This window comes from Zootoca vivipara, chromosome 9 (genome assembly GCF_965207765.1).
Source record: "Zootoca vivipara chromosome 9, rZooViv2.hap1.1, whole genome shotgun sequence".
Lineage (NCBI taxonomy): Eukaryota > Metazoa > Chordata > Lepidosauria > Squamata > Lacertidae > Zootoca > Zootoca vivipara.
Genome location: NC_142592.1, coordinates 59,980,452 through 60,005,948, shown reverse-complemented (window position 1 = coordinate 60,005,948; position 25,497 = coordinate 59,980,452). Strand labels below are relative to the sequence as shown.

The window sequence follows — 25,497 nt, the reverse complement described above, 5'->3', positions numbered from 1 at the left end:
CCAACTTGCCCACAAATAACTCAATGAAAAAGCCTGGAGCTAAGATCTGTTTTGTTTTCCCATGATTCTTCCCTGCAAGCACATTTAGTTCACTATAGGGCATAGCAACACTGGGATTTATTTATTTATTTGCTCCTAAATATATTGCACAGTATGGGGCTTCCAGCATACAAAGACACCTGAATATTGTTTTAGACCACTCGGCCATCAAACCTGGCATTGGTTATTCTAGCTGGTGGTGGCTAGGGGTGAACAGATGTGACGACTTAGAATTGCAGAGTTGGAAAAGAACACAAGTGTCACCTACGTCCAACCTCCTGCAATGTAGGAATGTCAATTCCCCACATATTCACTCATCAATCCGTTCCATCCCATATCCACATTAACCCAACGTGCAGCAGAATTCATATTTAACTATGCATTCAAATGTATTTTGTCAAACTGAATTCTTCAAATATCCATCACTCAAAATAACCAATCAACGGTAAGCTAACTCTGTATACATACTTGATTGCATGCAGAAAATTCATTTCTACTCCACAGGTCTCTTGTGGAATGCTTACTCCTTACTCCAAGGGTATCCAATCATCTGGGAGTACATTTGGAAATCTAAGAAACTGTAGCAGGCCCCACAAAATGCCCAGATAGAATTACTAATAGCAATGTGAAGCACTGCCAGCAGCCCATAGCAGGCAAAACACCACACCAGTGTGGTTTAGTGGTTAAGAGCAGTAGACTCATAATCTGGGGAACTGGGTTCACGTCTCCGCTCCTCCACATACAGCTGCTGGGTGACCTTGGGCTAGTCACACTTCTTTGAAGTCTCCCAGCCCCACTCACCTCACAGAGTGTTTGTTGTGGGGGAGGAGGGGAAAGGAGAATGTTAGCCGCTTTGAGACTCCTTCGGGTAGTGATAAAGCGGGATATCAAATCCAAACTCTTCTTCTTCTACATGCCTACAAAAATACAATGGTACCTCGACTTACAAACGACTTGACAACCGAATTTTTCGACTTACGAATGAGGCAAATGGCCACACGCTTACAAATTTCTCAACATCCGAACGGAAACCGCGGCGGTTTTAGATAGGGTTTTATCGACTTACGAATTTTTAAATGGGGTTGCTTTGACTTGCAATTTTTTTCATTTCCAATGCATTCTTATGGGAAATCACGTTTCCAATGGCGCTTTTCAACTTACACATTTTTCGACCTTCGGAACGGATTAAATTTGTAAGTCAAGGCACCACTGTAATAAACTACAATGCAAGCAAGCTCCCCAGAAACAGGCAATCTACCCTAAATCAGTCAGTAGTACCCCCACACTTGATAGCATCATGTCCTGCCTCCCTTTTATCCTTGAATTCAGACGATCCCAGAGAAATGTTCAAAATGTCCAAAACCTCGCAGACACACCTGCGGATGCTGACTAACTCCTAAATGTGTTTATCAGCATTTATTTCTGTATGCCCAGATTTGGGAGCTTGTTGATGTCCATGAATGCTGACAATCCCAAGGATGTATGAAAATGTCCCTATTTTTCAGACATATACCAAGGAGTCAAATTTGGGTGAATTTTAACATTCACCAATACAATTCTGAATCTTCAGACAATTACAAAAAAATAAAATAAAATAAATCATCTGGGTTTGTTAGCTTTCACATTGTGAAGGTTGTTGCTCAACAAATTTCGGAAAACTTCCTTCTTCCCTCTCCCTTTCTTACGGTAAATGTCATCAATTTAGCAAATGATTTACCATCATTTATGGTGCCTACCCTTCCCAACACGGGAATTGTGCCAGCAGGGAGTGTGATCATCAGAGAGCCGAATGTAGTTCTGATACTCCGTTTCCTATAATGCCTTTGCTTTCTTCATGCACTAGGAAGCATCCTTCTCCAAGCATTTAAGAGATCAAGGGAAGAAATTATGATGTGATTTGGTGCTTTTAATAAGGATGCAATCTATGACATGCCTAGGATTGCATTGTAAATCTTGTCCTCAGCCACAGCTAACAGACATGTTCCATGTCACAGGTGTACTGTAAATGTTAAAGACAAACCTCACAATATGAAGCATTTCTAACATTTACCGCTGGCCTCCTAAAATAAATGTTAAGAATGACTGGTAAAAGTCAGCATTCGCCAGTTCATTTGCAAATAGATATTGGCTATGATCCATGGGGTCACGAAGAGTTGGACACGACTAAACGACTAAACAACAACAATTGGCTATTATCCCCACTCACCCATATAAAGCAAGGAGTTGGAAGTTCCAAGTTCTAAGGAACAACATTTGGTTTTTAGGCAGTCAAAATACCGAAAGAAAGAAGTGGTTCTTTCTCAACGGCTGGCGACCTCTGTCGCACCAAAGGCCTTAAAGTCAAACTCAAAGTGAGCCATTACTCTGTGACCCTTAATTATTCAGAAATAGTTTAGCAACTGGCAGAAATACTTTATCCTCCCTATAAAGTATGCATTTTGCTGTCTAGATATGTGACCCCTGCTGATGGGTGAAAAGTGATTTCTTGTTTGATAAACTCACTTAGAAGTGAAGGCTGATTAATTGCAGTTAGGAGTCAAAGGTGAATCAGAGAGCTGCTGGAAATAAAAAGAAACCTTTTATATAAGATGATATATTCAAATATATACTGATGTAAAATACCACTCTGTGATTGTCAATAAAATGGGGACACAGTGTCCTTCAGACCACAAGCTGAACGCTTTGGATTATATAATTTTAAAAATGGGAGTTTTCCTTCATGAGCTGTGCATAAAGCTTGGTCTGTAGTGCAGCAGAATGAAGTTGTAGAGTCCCGAGGTGGAGCGAACAAGACCACTTTAGATTGCATGTGGAGGTACACCATTTACAAAAGGTTCTCCCAACCAAAGCAAACCAACCCCATACTGGAAGAAAAATACCTTACAAAGAAAATGGTTCTAAGTGAGGCCTAAGTCTGTTCTGGTTCGGTGAGAGATTTCTACTTGCAGGGAGACCAGTCAGCATTCAGAAATTATTTTACCCACCATCCATCTGAAGTGGAACAATCCATTGGACCACCTCATCTTGTTCCATGCACATGCCAAGTGCAAGGTCTAACCCTCACTGGGTGGTAAACTATTTTTAGCCATCCCTTGTTTTTTTTCCTGTAAGACCAATTACAGTTGTTAACAGTCGTCAACAGGTTTACCACACCTATCAGTCAATCACCCATTCCTACCACCCTTATGAGTAATACCCCTCCCCACCCTCTCACTATATATAAGGGTCTGGTGACTTCTGTTTCAGTGTACCTGAAGAAGTGTGCGTGCACACGGAAGCGCATACCAATGACAAACATAGTTGGTCTCTAAGGTGCTACTGGAAGGATTTTTTTAATTTTGTTGATAAGCGCTGAAACATTGAACCTTCGAGGCTGGATTACTGCAACGCAGTCTGTGTGGGGCTTCCCTTGTGGTTGCTTTTGGAAACAGCAGTTAGTGTCAAATGCTTCAGCATGATTGATGTCAGGAGTGAGATCCCAGCACTGTATCACACCTCTGCTCATAGATCTGCCCTGGTTGCTGAGCCAATTTCAAATCTTACTAGTGGTACATAAAGCCCTTAACAGTATGGAACCAGTAAACTTCTCTCTCGCCTTGTTCCTTATATGTCTGCTTTACCACCTAGATCTGCAGAAATTGCACTCTTGCACAATACAATGTTCACTCCACATCTGTTAGGTGTTTAGCATTCAGTGTACCAACAGCAGACATATCTGTTTTGTTGTTTCAGACTCCTGGTAAAAACAATTCATTTTTTGGAAGCCTACCTGAGCATGTAAACAAGTTTGGCATACTTGTTTTTATTTTTTCCCTGAACTTATTTGCATATTGCTAATTGCTATAAGATTAAGATTAAGATTGCCGGAAGAAATATCAACAACCTCAGATATGCAGATGACACAACCTTGATGGCAGAAAGTGAGGAGGAATTAAAGAACCTTTTAATGAGGGTGAAAGAGGAGAGCGCAAAATATGGTCTGAAGCTCAACATCAAAAAAACCAAGATCATGGCCACTGGTCCCATCACCTCCTGGCAAATAGAAGGGGAAGAAATGGAGGCAGTGAGAGATTTTACTTTCTTGGGCTCCTTGATCACTGCAGATGGTGACAGCAGTCATGAAATTAAAAGACGCCTGCTTCTTGGGAGAAAAGCAATGACAAACCTAGACAGCATCTTAAAAAGCAGAGACATCACCTTGCCTACAAAGGTCTGTATAGTTAAAGCTATGGTTTTCCCAGTAGTGATGTATGGAAGTGAGAGCTGGACCATAAAGAAGGCTGATCGCCGAAGAATTGATGCTTTTGAATTATGGTGCTGGAGGAGGCTCTTGAGAGTCCCATGGACTGCAAGAAGATCAAAGCTATCCATTCTTAAGGAAATCAGCCCTGAGTGCTCACTGGAAGGACAGATCGTGAAGCTGAGGCTCCAATACTTTGGCCACCTCATGAGAAGAGAAGACTCCCTGGAAAAGACCCTGATGTTGGGAAAGATTGAGGGCACTAGGAGAAGGGGATGACAGAGGACGAGATGGTTGGACAGTGTTCTCGAAGCCACCAACATGAGTTTGACCAAACTGCGGGAGCCAGTGGAGGACAGGAGTGCCTGGCGTGCTCTGGTCCATGGGGTCACGAAGAGTCGGACACGACTAAACGACTAAACAACAACAACAATTGCTATAAACTGTTTCACATACACTGCTTAGAGGTTCTTTGCTTATATGGCTGATGAGTTCCTCAAATAAACAAAAAACAAACTCAGGACTGGGTTTCAAGAGTCCATCTCAGGTACAAAGTCCACCAAAAGGCCTTGGCAAAACCTCTCGGATAGGGTTGCCATACATCTGGAGTTTCCTGGACCCAACCAGTATTCAGGCCTCATAAACAGTATCCGGGCAGAAATCGCTGAAATGTCTGTGGAAATCCGGACGTATGGAAGCCCATTTTGGAAGTGTAGATTTTGGCAAATTTCATCAAAAATAGCTCGAAAACTTTTTTTCGTTTGAGATTTTTGAAATATGGCAACCCTATCTCAGTGAATGTATGTTGCAAGGGTGTTGTAGATATGTAACACCGCTGGGAACTCCTTAATGGAAGGAGAACAGGATCCAAAGGCAAGTTATCACCACCAGTCTTGTTCCATAATCTTTTACACCTGCTGCCCTTCAAATGTCATGTGTGACAGAAAACAAGAGGTTTGTTCCATACCATCAACCCGATAAAAGAGAGGATCGTGCCTCAAAGCGGAATGTTAAAAATGCATCATTATATCAGAGTGGCAAACACAAATCATGGTCATATAGGAATTATTCAAGCGGAATCACCTTTTCCAGTTTCTGCTTTTGCATTTTCATATCGGACACCTCTGCGATGCCTGCCCTTCACAATATGTGCAATGGGTTTCTTTGCGTTGTCCTACCCAATAGCACTGAGCTGTAGGCTTTCCTATTCTTCAGAGTCTTCAAAGCACGGCAATGGGAATGGAGTCATTAGCAGGAAAAGGGCTGAAAAAACAAAAAAACAACGTATCTGTGAGCATTTTGCATACATTTTGCCATCACAAATCTTAGCCAAATAATCATATCAGTTTAGTCAGTTACAGCGCCATTCTAACTATGTCTACTCAGAAGTAAGTCATTTAAGCAGGATAAAGATTGATGGTTTAATTGATACAACCTGCATAAACACTGGATCTGAAGGAAAGAGCCTTCGGAGATGATGCATTTGCGCATCACAGCAATCATCAACTTACAGAGTCTCTTATGATTGGGTTTGTCTGTATTTGGCAGGCTGGGGTGGATGTTTCAGGTGAGCCGTGAAACGAATGAAGCGATTTTGCACCCATTTGTGGAGAGAGAGGAGTTAGGTTTGTATAAAAAGCTGCCAGTAGGGCCTCAGACCTCCAACTACCACCACACTTTCTTCCCAGAGTACCTCTTCAGATGATGCTAGTGCACAGTCTACCATCATTCCAAGTCTTCCTCTGGGAAGGAAACTTAGCAGCAGCCACAATTTCACCCCTGCTACTGTGCCACTAAAATGGCAGCCCCCTTCCCCAGTTTGCCACCTGAGAATGGGGCATAGCTGCCAAGTTATCCCTTTTTTACAGGGATTTTCCCTTATGCTGAATAGGCTTCCTCGCGGGAAAAGGGAAAACTTGGCAGCTATGGAATGGGGTGTGAGTGTCAGGGGATCCTGGGGATCCTGGCCAATCAGGATCCCTGATGATGTGCTGGAACTCTGGACTCATGGGGCCAGTGTTAGAAACTCAGACATACAAGCTAGGCACCAAATGTCTCCTTAAACCAAGGTTGCAGTCACCAAAATGGAATGTCTAGTTGCCATTTTGGGGCAAGCTGACTCTAAAGTCTTATCCCCACCACCACCAAATGATAGACTGGCTGTGATTGATTCTCAGTTAAACATCTGGTTAGTTCAGAAGACAACCTTGCGCTAGTTAAGAGCTTTGAGGACTGAAACAGGAAAAGTCACTTGATCCAGGCACAGTCAACATATATATTGGCCTATTTCGACCTCATTTTCTTAAGGGTGACATGGACCCATTCATAACATAAGAACATTCTTCACAACTGTGAGCACAGCAGTGGGGTGGGGTAAGTGGAGACAAGTGACAACAATTAACTATAATGTTCACCATTTAGGTTCCTGAAATTCATTCCAATTGTGCAGATAAAATATTAAGGGAGCTGGGTATGTTTAGCCTGGAGAAGAGAAGATTAAGGGGTGATATGATAGCCATGTTCAAATATATAAAAGGATGTCATATGGAAGAGGGTGAAAGGTTGTTTTCTGCTGCTCCAGAGAAGCGGACATGGAGCAATGGATTCAAGCTACAAGAAAGAAGATTCCACCTAAACATTAGGAAGAACTTCCTGACAGTAAGAGCTGTTCGACAGTGGAATTTGCTGCCAAGGAGTGTGGTGGAGTCTCCTTTTCTGGAGGTCTTTAAGCAGAGGCTTGACAGCCATGTGTCAAGAATGCTTTGATGGTGTTTCCTGCTTGGCAGGGGGTTGGACTGGAGGGCCCTTGTGGTTTCATCCAACTCTTCTATGATTCTAATTCTACAGGATGTGGCACTAATGTGTTGAAACAGTTAATATCCAATGGTTCCCAGGAATGCACCTCCAGATGGTGGAGACGTCAGGCGCCATCCTGGCACCCGGGCATCTTCACTTGGTTGCAAGTGGCTGATAGCCAGGTGCTAAATGCGCCTGGTACCTGGCTAATTTCAAACACTGCATGGGGCTTAAAGACCCCTTGCTCACCAACAAAGTATGGTATGCTTCTCGTCCATTTGCCAAGGAAAGACACAGATCTTTCTGAAGGCAGCCCTGTTTAGGGAAGCTTTTAATGTTTAAGAAATTATTGTATTTTAATATTTCTGTTGGAAGCCGCCTTATTATTATTATTATTATTATTATTATTATTATTATTATTATTATTATCATCATCTCGTGGGACCAGATTTTGTGTGTTGTTTCCCCCATTAGTCTACAATGTGTGTCTAAGTTAAATAAAAGTTTGTAGTTACAGGTAGGTAGCCGTGTTGGTCTGAGTCGAAGCAAAATACTGACTTCTGTTTCAAGTGTATCTGAAGAAGTGTGCATGCACACGAAAGCTCATACCAAAATAAAAACTTAGTTGGTCTTTAAGGTGCTACTGAAGGAATTTTTTTATAAAAGTTTGTAGTCGTCTAAATGGCAGCCATCCTCTGAATTGCCAAAAAAATGTGTAGCAGCAAGTTTTGCTGCTGTTCAGTGTAGAGGAGGGAGAGGGGAGATTGCAATCTATTTCCCAACCTGAGTCATTTATCCCCTATTAGATAAAAGTATAATAGACTATACCAAAAGGGTCACTGGCCTTCCATTTAATGATATTGCCAGCACCAATCTACATTTTTTTCTTTCTCCCGGCTGCATCCCACAACACAGAATAAATGGCTGATCTCTTCACAATAACAGCTGATTTCTATTTATTAAGCTAAAAAGGTCACCATTTTCTACGGCTAGGCCGCCCCGCACTATTGATAATTTTATGCATAAACAAATGGCAAATTTGTGCCACATAAATATGCATTAGCAATTACTTTTTCTCCGGGCAACGCTCACCGCATGCAAATGCATCCCCCTGGTAGGGCTGGGTAGCTTTTGTTTTAGCTCTTGAATGGCCAAACAAAAGAGCACAATAATAATAATACACTGATTTTTTTAAAAAAAATAAAATTAAATAAATGCCAATCAATAGGAAATGCTAATGCAAAGGTAAATGGCAAGAAACTTGCTTGAAAGGAAGAGAAGAAAGAAAAAGAGGAAAAGCAACAAACAAACGTAATGAAAGGATGGTGGGGGGGAATATTGCATATGGGCGGCTCTCAATTTTACACCTATTTCAACAATTAAAAAAAAGAAAGAAAGAAAGAAAAAGAAAATCCTGAAATGGCTAAATTGCTCTTGAAATGGTAACAGACAGACTGGCATTAAACCAGACACCAGATGGAGGAAGGAGAAAAATACATACAAGTTGAATAAACACCAAAGAGGACACAAGCGCACATAGGGAGGGTGAGGGAGAAAAGGGAAATGGTTGGGTATGTATATGCAGAGTTTTGAAGGTAATTTATGCAGTTCTGGAGTTGTCACAAATCCATTCCTGTTTCTGGGTGTTTCATTTTTTTAAAAGTGGAAAATATACCCAAGCATCAAGAAGTTGCTGTCCGAAAAGTAACCGACTTTGTTGCAATTAATTGAGATTATTATCTGCATGCACTTCTTGGTGTGGTTGGTTTTTTTTTTTTAATCAATGAGCGTTACACAAAAATAACATAAAAATGCAATGGGACAGTATCGTGAGAACAGATTGGAAACAGGAAATCAATAATAACAGGGTCCTATGCGATGGCACTGGGAAAAGCCAGGCAAAATGATGTATTCACAAGACACATCCTGTTGGGGCCTTAGCTCTTGACACCTTGTCATTATCTTTTAGGCAAACTAACCCAAGAGTGTTATGATGTTTCACTTGAAAGTGGAGGAGCTCCAACTTCATTAATCTGTATGATGGGTGGAAAACCTCAAGTCCGAGGGCCAAAAATGACCCCAGGGCCTCGGGACTCTCCCTTGCTCTATTTCCCTCCCTCACTAGATCCAGCAGGACTCCTCTTATTCTGGAACAGGACCTGTCCCAGATTTCTGGGAAAACTTATTGGAATCTGCCATGGGTCCCACCCAGTTCTAGAAAGTCTTAGACCATGTAGAGCCCAATTGCCAAGTCCTAATTTGGTACCCAAGTGCTGAGAGAGCACTGCAAATTCCAAAAGGACAGTCATTTATCTTCTTGCAGCTAAATGAACAATGCGTGCTGTGCCACTTAAACAACCATAGATAACATTGCATGACATACGAGCCAGTTTTTAGGGGCTAAGGCAGTTCCTCCCCCCATTTTTTTAGGGGACCAGGCCCCATCAATGCTCAGAGGGTGTTCTGCTCTGCCCCAGGCTCCTCACAACTATACACATGACATCAGGACAATGTGGGGGGGGGGCTCCATCAACAAGAGAAGATGGCATCTCTGTTGCATGATAAAAGCTTTTATAGATCACACCACCTAAAAACATCTCCCACTATGAAATTAGTTAACTGTTATTAACGTGTTCTTTCATTAAGGTATTAAGGGCTCTTAGCTCTCTCTCTCTGGATATCAGTGAAGCCTATAGTTTTGTGCCAGACTCCAGATGCAGTTTGGGAAGTTGTCCAGAAACCCACTCCCAAAATTCATAAGGCTGGGCTTCTCTCCCAGCTCTCACCAAATGCTACAATTAATGGAGGGTATCTGAAAAATAACATTGGCAAAGCGCACACAAGACACTGTTTTAATCCCATATCCCTATCTTTGAGTAGAAGAGATTGCTACTGAAGTCACATTATCTTCACCCCCTGCTCTAAATAGATCTGTCTTAAATAAATCTCCATATATTATGTCATTCTTCCATAAAGTCATAGGTGTAAGAACCAAGAATACTGAGTTCTCTCAACTCTCCTAGTCCAATATTCTCTCTATTGAAAAATATAGACACCCAGAGGAGACACAGATTCTGCTACCAAAACCTTTCAAAAGGAAACAATCTCCCTATTGGCTGTAGTTTTGTGGTGGGGAAGTATTAGAAGAAGAAAACTATGTGCCAAACTGATGCACAGCATTCACACAAATGTTAAATGCTGTTGAAAGATGCCCGTTTTTCAGAGCTTTGGGTACTTTTTGCAAAAATATTGCCTTCATTCACTCTCATCCTCAACTTGTTCTTTGTGATATCCCTGCAGTGCCTACAGAGCATTGAGATGATATCCCATTCACTGCGTGGTCCCTGACTGGTTATGTGGAGTCATGACTATTCACCGCTTGAACCCTGATTGGCTGATCCATGAAAAAGAAGGCTGTAGCAACAAGGTGGGGCACGGTGCCACACAGGGCCATCTTAAGCGTATAGGGCGCCCGGGCGCCGTGGTGCAAAGATCGCTCAGGCGCCCCCGCCCCATTTCCCACCACGGCTGTCTGGCAGGCGCAGCCACGCAGCGCCCCCCTGGCAGTTCGGCGCCCTGCGCCACACAGCCTTGCCTTAGAACCAGCCCTGGTGCCACAGTAGCAGCAGCAGCCAGCAAAGCAATGGGACAGGATGGAGTAGAAAGATAAAACCCACCCAATCATTTTTTTTATTATTATTTGCTTCTCAGCGGATAAAAATTCCTTACTGAGTGAAGTTTTGTCAGACTCCTTCCCCTCCCCAAGATTGCAACTGTTTTATATAAATATTTGACAACTGGGGCTCTCAGAGGACCTCTTAGGAGCCGTGGCTTTTCCAAACGCCAAAGCCATGTTAAAAGCTAGGTTATGGGACATAGAGTGACAGGAACTGACCTTAGCTGTGAGGAAAACATGTTTCCCTCTTTACTTTCATCTCTCCTGGGTGCAGGAATTTATTCCCAATTATTTACAATTCCTGTACAACCCGCAAGAAAGAAGGGCTTTCGCTCTGGCTAGGTTCAACGCTAACCCCTCTAACCTCCTTTGGGGTAGGTTTGCAGGGATGGCAGAAGAAGACAGGATCTGTCCAAGTGATGCCCACTTGACTGAAACTCTGGCTCACATGGTTCTTGAATGCAAAATGTACGATGAAATCCGCCAGCAATACTTGGACCAACTATGTATTCTAGATTGGAAACCGGAGATAGAGTTTATACCAGGCACCCCCAAACTGCGGCCCTCCAGATGTTTTGGCCTACGACTCCCATGATCCCTAGCTAACAGGACCAATGGTCAGGGATGATGGGAATTGTAGTTCAAAACATCTGGAGGGCCAAAGTTTGGGGATGCCTGGCTTATACGCTTCCTATTACAGGGGAGAGATCAGGAGTGTACCAGGACTGTAGCTGAGTTCCTCTATTTGATTTTTTGCCGCTGAAGTACATTACAGGATCCTGCCCCTGTGGGAGACCCTGTTGGAGACCCACTGAGGTGAAACACTCCCTTTGGCAAGTGTTTGTACTGATGGGTTGGTGACGGGATCGCACTGGACTCTTTTTGATTTGTTTTGGTTGGTTTGTTTGTTTTTTAAATGTTTGTAAATGATGCCAATAAAGGGTTGGAATGGATTATTTTTCAGGAACACTTTTTACTCCATTTGCTATTGTCTATCCAAAGATCAAAACTAGAGAATATTTGGCACAGACCCAGAGACCTAACGGGAATGGAATCCGAGACCACTAGGTTTTAAAATTCTATTCTGATTTTTTTCAATTCAAATTGAATAAAAGCAGAAGAAAACAAAAATAACTCAACACAGTTTGTAAGTCCTCAGAGCATAGGTGTATTGGCTGCTTCTCTACTAACTGTCCGGCAGAGCGATGGCACTTAACAAATACTAATTGCTAACCATGGAGTCTAAAGCAATATCCCACTGTGTGTATTTCTATTAAAGCTTATGAGGAGAAGGAGAAGGAGAAGAAGAAAGTCAAAAAAGCCAATGCAATTCTGGGCTGCATCAATAGGAGTATAGCATCTAGATCAGGCATCCCCAAACTGCAGCCCTCCAGATGTTTTGGCCTACAACTCTCATGATCCCCAGCTAACAGGACCAGTGGTAAGGGATGATGGGAATTGTAGTCCAAAACATCTGGAGGGCCAAAGTTTGGGGATGCCTGATCTAGATCAAGGGAAGTAATAGTACCACTGTATTCTGCTCTGGTCAGACCTCACCTGGAGTACTGTGTCCAGTTCTGGGCACCACAGTTCAAGAAGGATACCGACAAGCTGGAACGTGTCCAGAGGAGGGCAACCAAAATGGTCAAAGGCCTGGAAACAATGCCTTATGAGGAACGGCTTAGGGAGCTGGGCATGTTTAGCCTGGAGAAGAGAAGGTTAAGGGGTGATATGATAGCCATGTTCAAATATATTAAAGGGTGCCATATAGAGGAGGGAGAAAGAATGTTTTCTGCTGCTCCAGAGAAGCGGACACGGAACAATGGATTCAAACTACAAGAAAGAAGATTCCACCTAAACATTAGGAAGAACTTCCTGGCAGTAAGAGCTGTTCGGCAGTGGAATTTGCGGCCAAGGAGTGTGGTGGAGTCTCCTTCTTTGGAGGTCTTTAAGCAGAGGCTTGACAGCCATCTGTCAGGAATGCTTTGATGGGTTTACTGCTTGGCAGGGGGGTTGGACCAGATGGCCCTTGTGGTCTCTTCCAACTCTATGATTCTATGATTCCAAGAAGAAGAAGAAGAAGAAGAAGAAGAAGAAGAAGAAGAAGAAGAAGAAGAAGAAGAAGAAGAAGAAGAAGAAGAAGAAGAAGAAGAAGAAGAAGAGGAGTTTGGACGTGAAATCCCACCTTTCACTCCCCTTAAGGAGTCTCAAAGCGGCTAACAATCTCCTTTCCCTTCCTCCCCCACAACAAACACTCTGTGAGGTGAGTGCGGCCGAGAGACTTCAAAGAAGTGTGACTAGCCCAAGGTCACCCAGCAGCTGCATGTGGAGGAGCGGAGACATGAACCCGGTTCACCAGATTACGAGTCCATCGCTCTTAACCACTACCCTCCACCACTACTACTACACCACGCTAAGGATAGCAAAGCAATGAATATGGGCTGTAGCTCAGTGGTTAGTGCAGGCAGATGGTCCCAAGTTCAATCTCCCAAGGAAACATGGGGGTGTACCCTCTCCGAAAGCCTGGAGAGCTGCTGCCAGTCTGTGCAGACAACACTGTACTACATGGACCAATGGGTCCTGACTCAGCGCAAGGCAGCTTTCTGGGTTACTCAACTATAAAGAGGATAAAGCTGTTGTCCATTTTCTATGGCAGCATCTGAAGCATTCCAGAGGGTTAATACATCTCTTGGCACATTTAGCATGGTGTTTAGTTAAATATGTCTTTGATCCCCCCCCCAAAAAAAAGAAAAAGAAAAAAGAATGAATGTAAAGGTCTCCCAAAGTCAATCAGAATGAGGAAAAAGAAAGAAAAGGGCATGGACAGGTACGCTAAAGAGAAATAATGTCAAATTGTTTGATTGTCACATTTCGCACGCATGTTCCCACAGCCGATCTGACTTCATTTAGCAGGGTTAGGCTCCCTGTAACAGGAGGGCAATTATGACTGCGTGGTCCGCAACACAGGGACAGCACTTAAACCAAGAGAAAGGCAAATCCATTGACCAACGGATCATCTTGTTCACACCCAACTGAATGCAGTATCTAATTTTTCAATGTTATTTTACTTTCTACGACAATCATGATGATTTAATAAATGCATTGCTTTGGAATGAAGAGCAGGCAACAGGTGAAAGTGTTAGAGCAGGTTGACAAACAGATCTTCCCCTGCATGCAATTAGATCTTACCACAGCATGTCTTTTGTTATCTTGCCCATAGAAGCAGTCAAGGTTTTTGCCTTCAAGCTAAAGATCTGAAAAGGGAAAGGGGGGGGGGAGCGGCGGGAGGGATTTTATTTTTTTATTTTTTTATTTTTGACATTGACAACTTGTACGGAAGCAGTTTGGGGGCATAGCTGAATGTAAATCAGGAGTCAGGCTAGGAACACAATGATCAGCATTGTTAAAGAGTTTGTCTCTGAACCTCCAGCTTCGATGCCACACTGCATGTGTGGGTAAGAGTTCAAAAGAAGCCGTTCTTTAGAAGTTGCCGAACCACTCTGCATTTCATTGCAGAATGGATTTCAATGTGCAGGGTGTCCTAACCCCCCCCCACACACACACCTCCTTACTTCAAAACTACAAGCCGCCTTAAGAGTTAAAAAAAAGTATTTTTTTTTCCTTATTCCCCGATTCCAGCCTCTGGAGCTATTATCATTTGAAACAGTAATCCTATGGCAGACTGACAGAGCTGTCATTGATAGAGAGTCTAAATACAGTGTTTAGGTAGTCTTATATGCCACACATAAGGAGAGTGGAGGAAACCCCAGACAAGTAATTGATAATACAAACGCTGGCACGTTTGCATGATTGACTCCCAAGACAATCGCATTGTTCCCTGGATGGCTTCCGCAACAGGATAACGATGATGGCATGTTGCAAAAAGTTTCAACTCTCAGAACTGAAACAAACGGTACCCTTCCTCCCCCACCGTTTGTTAATAATCATCACCATATGCCAAAAACCCTCAACATAAGAAGAGACCTAATGGATCAGGCCAATGGCCCATCTAGTCCAGCATCCTGTTCTCACAGTGGCTGGCCAGAAACCTATGGTAGCGCTCTCCTCACTTGTTGTTCCCAGCAACTGGTATTCAGAGTCGTATTTCCTCCAACTTCCTTTCCCTGAGGAGATTGCCATTCTCTGCCTCTTGGCCCACCATCAGATATTCAGAAGTGTGTTGCTGCTAAATAAGGGAAATTCACGTGGCGCTCTAAATGGGGCGGTGGCTCAGTTGTAGAGCCATCTGCTTAGCATGCAGAACATCCCAGGTCCAGTACATGGGATCTCCTAGTAGGACTAGGAATGTTCCCAATCTGAATTCCTGGAGAACCCCTGCCAGGCAGCGTAGGCCCACTGAGGTGGAAAGTCCAAAGGTGGCTTTATATGTACACTTTTTTTATATGGACCCAGGTGGCGCTGTGGTTAAACCACTGAGCCTAGGGCTTGCTGATCAGAAGGTCGGCGGTTCGAATCCCTGTGACGGGGTGAGCTCCCGTTGTTCAGTCCCAGCTCCTGCCAACCTAGCAGTTCAAAAGCACGTCAAAATGCAAGTAGATAAATAGGAACCGCTACAGCGGGAAGGTAAACGGCGTTTCCATGTGCTGCTCTGGTTCGCCAGAAGCGGCTTTGTCATGCTGGCCACATGACCTGGAAGCTATACGCCGGCTCCCTCGGCCAATAATGCGAGATGAGCGCGCAACCCCAGAGTCGGCCACGACTGGACCTAATGGTCAGGGGTCCCTTTACCTTACCTTTACTTGGGATCAAGCTTTATGGGGCATGGGAGGACTTCCTTCGGAGTGCAGGGAATTGCACTGTGCGGGAAATGAGGTGAGAACCAAACAGTTGAATTAGAAGTGAAATGCAAACAAAGCAAAGTTGGCATTTTCCCAGGGACCCCAGCACAGACTGTGTCCAATGAATATGGAAAACAGGAACACATATCTCAGTCTTTGTACTAGAGCAAGTGTGCTTTTCTTTAAGCTAGGGATGGAGAGAAGATGGATCTGCATTCTAGTAGCTCAATGGGTCACCAAGAATCTCTTGCTCCTAATTTTTCAACACTTACCTATGGCCCTTCCCCTATAGCAGTGTTTCCCAAACTTTGGTCTCCAGCTGTTTTTGGACTACAGATCCCATCATCTCTACCTAGCAAGGCCCGTGGTCAGGGATGATGGGAACTGTAGTCCGAAAACAGCTGGAGATCCAAGTTTAGGAAACACTGCCCTATAGGCTTATAGACATATTCAGCAGTCAAGGGCTGATCTCTAGAGAAGCAAAACCACACTTGAAATGTGCTGAGGCTACTTGGCTTGTGAAATACCTTACCAAAGAAATCTGTTCATGCATCAACAATGTTGCTTATTAGGGAAAGTTCTGCTTTCATCAGCAAGGAATATACCCCCCACTCTGCTTTGTTGTAAAAGCCTCAAAATAGAATCCCAAGGAATGGGGGGGGGCGACTCAGAAAATTACCAGTTCTACATTTCTGTCTTTCCCCCCTTGCTGATGATGACTTTTGCCCGAGTCCTTAACATTAATATCAAATGTTATGCTCGAAGCCGGGAAATGGGGAAAGCACTTTTCTTCTTCTTCTTCTTCCTGAGAAAGCTTTTAAATGCCTCATTTCCATCTCCTTAGCTGGTACGAGACTATTTCATAAGAAAATCAGAACACCTCCAAGCAACAGCTGATGAAAGTGTCCAGGGTTGAATTAGCTCCCCAGCCTCAATCAGAAATGGCATAGAAGCAAACTCCATTTCTGGAAGGTAGCCCATAATAGCAGGCATAGGGCAGGTTTGACTGAAACTCCTCTTGCTAAACTTTGCTGCACCTAATGTTTCCAGGATCAGAGGCTATGTTTTTTCCATTTCTTTTTATTGACAGATTCTTCTCACAGGGACAGAGTGATGTTCATCTCAGAGTTGTGCTTACGTGTGATTTCAGGGGGCTTTGCGCGGGTCAGCAAGAGTCGAGTTGGACTTATTTTCATGTTGACTGCCTCTTCGATGAGAGAGACTTTTTGGCCAAAGGCAAAGGCAAATGATGCATGCACAAAACCACCTCAAACTATTTTTTGAAAGATTGTTTCCGCCAAAAACCTTGTAACAAACCCATGGCTAGATTACACTGAGAGGCAAGCCCCCTTCAGGCGTTAGTCATACAAAATGAGGGGGACTGTGATGCTAGTTTGGGTTAGAACAGGCATAGGCAAACTCAGTCTTCCAGATGTTTTTGGGACTACAACTCCCATCATCCCTAGCTAACAGGACCAGTGGTCAGGGATGATGGGAGTTGTAATCCCAAAACATATGGAGGGCCGAGTTTGCCTATGCCTGGGTTAGAACCTCAGTGTTGTATGGCTTCACCAGCTCCTGCTACTGTCATTTGGGGCATAATGTCTGAAGCAGGAGCCCAGTGGCAGACCTATATTTTCAGGGCCCTGAAGCTTGAACTGTATGGGGACCCCTTCACAACCAGCAACAAGGTCTTCTTTCATTTCAGTTTGAGTAGATCAATTAATTTGTGAACATCTTCCCCAGTGGGAAGGTCTACAAAATCTTTGGGCAGCCTGTAACTGAGATAGGGGCTGGGCTGGACAGTAAGGTTGCTGTTTGAACAGCAGATAGTCTTCTTCCATGGCTCCACCTTCAATCTGGTCATCTTTCGAACCATCTCCAGATCTCAGCTCCCCCCACATAAACAGTAGATAATCTGTTACCCCGCCCCCAATGGATCAAAATACATTCACCACACTCTGCCTATGTTGTCCCTCTGCCTATGTTGTTTTTCTTGGAAAACTCTTGAATACATCTACAAATCTCTTCCTTTCCCCCCAAGATGTGCTCAAAGCACTGAGGTCTATCTCAATGAGATATACCTATAAGCTTGTTTTCCTCAAATTGGGTCTACTAGACTCATTTTTTAAAAAAATGCAATGTGGACTAAACTTGCTTCTTGGGCCCCTCCAGGATTAGGGGCCCCAAAGCTCAAACTTCATTAGGTTCATAGTAGATCTGCCCCTGCAGGAGCCTATGAGTCAGTATAAATTCTTCATGCTGGGAGCTGCTTGAAGCTCGCAGGGAAAGGCAGCTGGAAGAAAGAAACCTCTGATTACCATTTGCTGAGAACTTCGAGGGAGGAGTGTGCTGTTGCACTCAGGATGTGCTTGTGTTTGGCCACAGTGAGAAAAGACTGCTGGACTCCATAGTGGATTTGGGGAGCGTGACTGGTTCACCTGCATGGGGTGTCAAGCCGAGAGGGTGCCGCAGGGGGGGGGGGCGTTGCAACAAGTACAAACAATAAAAAGTGAAAGGCAGAGGGGTGCAGAATTGTGGTGTTGCATATTCTCCCCCACCCTGCCCCACCAAACCACCTAAAACCTACTAATTAAAACTTCAGCCATGTGCTAAACCAAAAGATCATCTAATCAAGGAGACGTCTAGGAAAGCTCAAAAACAGAGGAAGGCAATGAAACTATCCCCATTCCTTGCTCCGGGTTTCCATGAATTAGAGAGCTGTACTGCTCCAGTTCAAAGGGGTTCTGTCCTTACTACAGCTTTAGTATAGATCCAAGGTCACGAGTACATTAAGTGCCACTTTTGAGATGTCAAATCATTTTGTGTTGATACTCCCAGGCATTTTAAGCTGCTATGGCTAATATCCATTGATCAACCTAGCTTCCATGTATTACTTGTGTATTACTTATTCAAAAGCCATTTAAGTTAGTGGCTCCCTGCAATGTATGGCAGTGTTGGAAAAACGGAAATTTTAACTAATTACACACTAGAATAGAGTGATATTGTTTTGGGTTTGTAACTCAATAAACATTGAGCCAAATCAGGATTTAATGTCCTATTTTCATAATGTTGGCCTATTTGTTCTCATTACAGTTAAGCACTAGGTTTTTTGGCTTAGTCTGCTAAAGCATCAATGGATCTTTGTGGATTACAATTGGATTTACTGAGCATCCCAAGCTGTAAACAAGCAGCCTGGATTATAAACGAGAGAGCAAGGTAGCAAATATGTTTTATCATTCCCTGCCTCGTATACCGTTACGTTATTACGCTCATCTAGTTTATTTATGCGGCCGCGTGAAGCTGAAGTACTCCATTAAATGTACAGAGTCATTCCAAAGGTATTAAATCAGGATCAGTGCTTTATGGCGCTAAAGTAAGTGTCTCCGTGTCGAGAGCCCTGGTGTGACAGTGCCAGGCACAAGTCGCTCGCAACTAGTATGGAGTCAAAATGGGGTGCCAGTTTCATTAAAAACTTTGTAAGCGCCTTTTGTCCATTTGGGGAGAGTCATCATAAAAGGGCTGAGAAATATTGATACTTAAAGTGATCCCTGTAAACAGTACATGAAGCATTGTCCACATTCTAATGCCATTCATTTATTATATGTGGTGTCTGAATTATTAAATAATGACAACAACAACAACAACAACAACAACAACAACAACAACACACCACCCATCTGGCTGGGTGGCTTCCAACACATATAAAAACATAATATAAACATCAAACATTAAAAACCTCCCGATACAGGGCTGCCTTCTGATGTCTTCTAAAATTTGCGTAGTTCTTTATCTCTTTGACATCTGGTGGGAGGGCATTCTACAGGGTGAGCGTCACTGTCTTGTTCCCTGTAATCTCACTTCTCACAGAAGGCCAGAAGGCCCTCAGAGCTTGGCCTCAGTGTCTGGTCTGAGACGCTCCTTCAAGTATGCAGTGCTATATCTGACAGGCTATATAGCACCTGGATGTCATCACAGCCATTATGTGTTTCTTGACTTTCCAGTCTCACTCAAGGAAGAGTGAAAGAACAACCAGAAGGTTTCTGTGTGTTTCAGAGCATGGATTAACACACCTCTTGAATTTCTCTACTTTTCAGGCAAATGCAAAATCTGAGCAACGTTTGGCTTGGCACTAGTGAAAACCCCTTGATTCTCAGTCCCTCACATCTGTTGACCATGCAAAGCACATGCACTACCCCACAAGCGACAGAATTCCTGGGAGATTGCATTGATTCAGTATGCAGTTGGTTACATAGCCAACACAAGTACAGTATAAGCAATCCAACCTGTCACTTGTGATACAATGCAACACTTTTAGAAATTCCAATATAGTGGCATGCAGTCCACAAAACAGCCTTTGTAACAGCACCAAAGGTAGACAATGTATTTATTAAGGGTAGTATCTAGTGTTGGTCATACTCAGAGAAGGTCCATTGGAATAAAGAGGTTTAAGTAACTCCATTTATTTCCATGGGTCTACTCAGATGCTATCTTAATTGGAGATCACTGACATTTTACATGCCCCTTGATATAAAAATACACCTCTAAGTGGTTTACATAAAATATAATTTGTTACAAAGCAACAAAAATTTGCACAAGAATTTGTTTTCCAAAGCTACATGAAAACAAGAGAAATCATGGAGCTTGATAGCTTAGTTGGTTAAAGCATGGTGCTGACCTTTAAAGCCCTAAATGGCCTCAGCCCAGTATACCTGAAGGAGCATCTCCACCCCCATCGTTCAGCCTGGACACTGAGGTCCAGTACCGAGGGCCTTCTGGTGGTTCCCTCACTGCGAGACATGAAGCTACAGGGAACCAGACAGAGGGCCTTCTCAACAGTGGCACCCACCCTGTGGAACGCCCTCCCGTCAGATGTCAAAGAAATAAACAACTATCTGACTTTTAGAAGAGATCTGAAGGCAGTCCTGTTTAGGGAAGTTTTTAATGTTTGAAGTTTTATTCTGTTTTTAATGCTCTGTTGAAAGCCGCCCAGAGTGGTGGGGAATGAATTATTATTATTATTATTATTATTATTATTATTATCATCATCATCACCAACATTGCAGGTCCGATCCCCTTAAGGGATGGCTGTATATTCCTGCAATGCAGGAGGTTGGACTAGAGGATTCTCAGGGTCACTTCCAATTCTAGGTAAAGGTAAAGGGACCCCTGACCATTAGGTCCAGTCGTGACCAACTCTGGGGTTGCGCGCTCATCTCGCATTATTGGCCAAGGGAGCCGGCATATAGCTTCCAGGTCATGTGGCCAGCATGACAAAGCCGCTTCTGGCAAACCAGAGCAGCACATGGAAACGCTGTTTACCTTCCCGCTATAGCAGTTCCTATTTATCTACTTGCATTTTTTGATGTGCTTTCGAACTGCTAGGTTGGCAGGAGCTGGGACCAAGCAACGGGAGCTCACCCCATCACAGGGATTCGAACCGCCGACCTTCTCATCAGCAAGCCCTAGGCTCAGTGGTTTAGCCCACAGCGCCACCTGGGTCCCACTTCCAATTCTACAATTCTATAAAACATAGGTATAACTGAGCAGTATAAGAGTTGGTACGTCCCTGAATACTAGTTGCTGGAAGTGGGGAGGATGCTGCTGCATTCATATCCTGCTTGTGGGCTTCCCAGAAGCACCCAGTTGCAAACTGAGAAGAGAATGGAGCTAGCCTGGCCCAGTAGGCCTCATCCTACATTCTTATGCTATCAAAATCATACAGATTAATATACCGATCTGCAAATTCCAGTTGTATTTTCTCTGCGTACACAAATTGCTTCCATTCTGATTATAACCAGGACATGCCAGAAATACGGTAGTTTCCCAGCAATGTTGGAAGGCTGACTTAATATCCAAGGTATAAAACGATCCTTCTCCAATACATATTTAACTTGGAACCCTGAAGGAGAGAATTAGCTGAACCCTAAAACCTCTCTCGAGAAATTAACAATAAACAAGATATAGGAGCCAACATTCGACGACAGGGCATATCTAAAGCCATTATACATCAAAACACCCAGGATGGGAACTGCTCAGAGTAGGGAAATAAAAATGCTGATTCTACATATTATATTCCGTGGGAGGTCAGAGGGAGGGTATATGATTACTGATGGATTGGGGAAGGGAATTTGATTGGAAGGTGCTCCGAGATTTATTGGAAACCACAGGGAGCAAATGATTGAAGGGAAATGAGCAAGCAGAGCGGCAAACAAGAAAGAACATTAGAAAGGTAAGTAACCTGACCAATAAAATACTGGGTTTATTTTGACAGGTCAGGCCAGAGACATTAGAGGTTATCGCTGAATCCAGGTATGGTGTGAAAAGGGGGTTCAGGTGAACCCCATCAGACTTTTAAAAAATGTGTTAGTACAATAGTGGAATGCGTCTAGCTGTCATGGTCCGGTCGGCGGGCAATTGAAGCCCTGACTGAGGACGTCAGGACCAGAGGCGAGATGGTGATGTAGAAGCAGGAACAGGTGCAGGGCTGAGGGTCCAGCAGCAGGCAGTGGCAGGGTCAAGGAGCAAGGAAGAGGCGAAGGTCTGGGAGTCAAGAAGCAAGGCAGAGGTCCAAGGGTCGAGGATCAAGGATCAAGGCGTCGGCAAAGGCGAGGGTCCAAGGAGCAAGACGTTGGCAAGGCAAGGGTGCAAGGAGCAAGAGGCCAGATACAACCAGGCAGGAATAGCGTTGCTGTGGCCAAGAGCTGAAGGGAAATGCTGAGCTTTTATCCCTCCCAGCTCCTGCCACCAGGTGCAGTGAGGTATCAAGTGGCCTCACCTGAGTGACCACTCCTTGCCTCTCCAGCACAAGCTGAGGTCTTCACCTGAGTGGCCACTCCTTGCTTCTCCAGCACAAGTTGAGGCAGGCCCCAGTCCTGCAAAGCACTACAGGCCCCATTGCCTGACTCCTGCCCATACTCCTGACACTAGCACATTTTGCCCACAGCACACCCACCTGTTTGGGTCCTGTACTGGGAGAAAATCAGAATATAAATAAAAAAGGGCAAACAAATTAACAACAAATGGGTCCAATTTGAATAAAATATTGGGGTGGTGGTATTGTAGCCCTCTCTGAGTCCTGTTACCGAGCAAGCAAGGGGCTAGGGGTCCCTGAGGAACACTTTCCTGAGAAGTCAAGAACATGACTTTCATGAACAGAAGGCACAAGGAAGCTTGAGATAGCCATCCTGTTCACAGCAAGCTATGCCAACCCTGACACACCTCTGCCAGCATAGTGCCATGGTTAGAGTGGTGGACACAGAGACCTGAATTCAAATCCTCACCCAGCCATGAAGTTCACTTGGTGACCTGGGGCACACTCTCCGAGCTTAACCTAACAAAATGGGGAGAAGGAGAACTATGAACACCACCTTGCATTCCTTGGAGGAAATGAGGGATATATCGATGCACTCAATCCATGAGACAGTGCTACAGCCCTATGAACCATCCAAGGATGGTTGCAAAGAGCTCACCTTTCACATACAGAAGGCGCCCATGGAAAGTGGATCAGCTGCTAGCTTCTAGATGCTGGGTTTTATTCAAACCCCCCCCCCAGTTTTCTTTTTCAGATATCTCCCCCTCCCCTGCCCACTGCCTTTTTCTGTTTCCTTCATTCCTTTATTTGGGAATCTTCATCTCAAACTCAAATCTAACCAGGACCTACCCTTTTTTTCATTGAGGCCCGATTATCAATTTGCACCTCTGTGAAGGAAGGCTGGAGGATTCTATTGTTTTGTTAATTGTCAATTTACATCTTTGAAAGGTGTTGTAATTTCCCCCCCTACTGCTTGGCAGGTTAAGACTAATTCCGCCTGTACATGAACGAACACACACACGGTTCCTCTGAGATAGAGTTTACTAAAAGTACATTATTTCTAATTTTTAGTTCACTGTTCATTTTTTTCTCTTGGGGGGGGGGACCCCAACTGCAACTTGTCAAAGCAAGTAGAAATTATACTCATTAAATAGTACTGCTCTAGGTACAGTAATTGGTTTCTACCCACCTGCCCACCAGTAAAACTGTAGATTAACCAGTAGCAAAATTATTTGCCAAATACAGCACAAATGGGTGATAACTGTAAGAATAAAATCAGTTATGGGGGAGGGCTATGGCTCAGTAAGCCCCAGGTTTAGCCCCTATGTCATATCCAGGTAGCAGCAGAAATGTCCCTTTTCTAAAATCCAGGTGAGTCTCTGACAGTCAGCGTAGCCAATCAAATTTCAAAGTAAAATCAATCAAAAATAAAGTCTGTTCTACTGGAAGCTCCCAATTGGCTTTCCTTCCTCTCCTTCTTCTTGAAAGAATCTTTGTCCCAATAATTGATGGTGATATTGCATACCCCCCATCTGTCCCAGGAAAACTAGGACATCCCAATTTTTTCACACAAGAGCACAGAGGCCATTTTGGGTGCTGCAATCTCACGCCACAATCAACCCCCCTTGAAAAAGTGCTTTTTCTGGAGCCGCGATCTCACACAGGTCACATGACTCACCCAGGAGCACCGCCTGGAAAACGTTTGTCCCGGTTTGGGGCCTGGACATGTTTGAGGGTATGATGTTGGTGTGTGAGGGTGGGTTTATTACATGTGGTGGCCATGATCGGCACCAACTTGGATGGCTTCGAAAGAGGATTAGACAAATTCCTACCCAGCTCTACCTCTCTTTTAAACCAGAACCAGTGAAGGCGGTCAAGGTCCTATGTGAGTGTCTGGAGGCGGTTGGAGGATGGATGGCAGCTAACAGATTGAGGTTTAATCCTGATAAGACAGAAGTACTGTTTTGGGGGGACAGGGGACGGGTGGGTATGGAGGACTCCCTGGTCCTGAATGGGGTAACTGTGCCCCTGAAGGACCAGGTGTGCAGCCTGGGAATCATTTTGGACTCACCGCTGTCCATGGAGGCACAGGTCAGTTCTGTATCCAGGGCAGCTGTCTACCAGCTCCATCTGGTATGCAAACTGAGACCCTACCTGCCCATGGACTGTCTTGCCAGAGTGGTGCATGCTTTGGTTATCTCCCGCTTGGACTACAGCAATGCGCTCTATGTTGGGCTACCTTTGAAGGTGACCCAGAAACTACAACTAATCCAGAATGCGGCAGCTAGACTGGTGACTGGGAGTGGCCACCAAGACCCCATAACACCAGTCCTGAAAGACCTACATTGGCTCCCAGTATGTTTCCAGGCACAATTCAAAGTGTTGGTGCTGACCTTTAAAGCCCTAAACGGCCTCGGTCCAGTATACCTGAAGGAGCTAGAGGCAACAATGCTTTTGAACACCAGTTGTTGCTGAAAACTACAGGAGGGGAGAGTGTTCTTGTACTTGAATCCTGCTTGTGGGATTCCTGTAGGCATCTGATTGGCTGCTGTGAGAACAGGATGCTGGACTAGATGGGCCATTGACCCTGATCTAGTGGGCTTTTCCATGTTCTCATACCATTTGTTGAAATTATGTTTGCTACGGTATGTATATAGTGCTTCGCAGGGCTGGCACCAGATTTGGAGGGGGGCATGGCCCCCAACACATACGCGCACACACACACCTTCACTCCCTCCTCAACCTTGCAGTATTGATTAATTCTGCCACCAAAGTCATGGCAGCAGCACTATTCCCCACTGGGCCCCATGACAGCGGCTTTAGCATTGGGCAGGCAGTGATGCAGCTTTTGAACGGGAGCCAATCTCAGCACTGGTTCATTCTTAATAGACCCAAAACACAATGTCCCGGCCTATCGATCCAACGAATCTATTCCAATCTGTAGATTTCATAGATCTATGAATCACTCGCCCACTGACAAAATGGCCATTCAGAAGCCTGCTGGGGTGGACGGTGCATAGCAGCACATCCATGTCAGTCTCATGAGAGGCCCTTCTGAGCCATTGGGGACATCAGGCAATGCCCTGCAAAGCTGCCCACCAGCACAAGTTTGAGAGAGGAGCACAGATTGACA

General features: G+C 44.2%; 1 protein-coding gene across 4 annotated transcripts in view; it reads right to left on the bottom strand.

The window, feature by feature from the left end:
* The window catches only part of SOX5 (SRY-box transcription factor 5), a 723,673-nt gene that overhangs the window by 560,103 nt on the left and 138,073 nt on the right, over window positions 1–25,497 (bottom strand). For all 4 annotated transcript variants that reach the window (XM_088652478.1, XM_088652473.1, XM_088652474.1 and 1 more), the window contains exon 2: window positions 5,363–5,542. The gene's annotated coding sequence lies outside the window, so the exon portion shown is untranslated. The remainder of the gene's footprint in view (window positions 1–5,362; window positions 5,543–25,497) is intronic.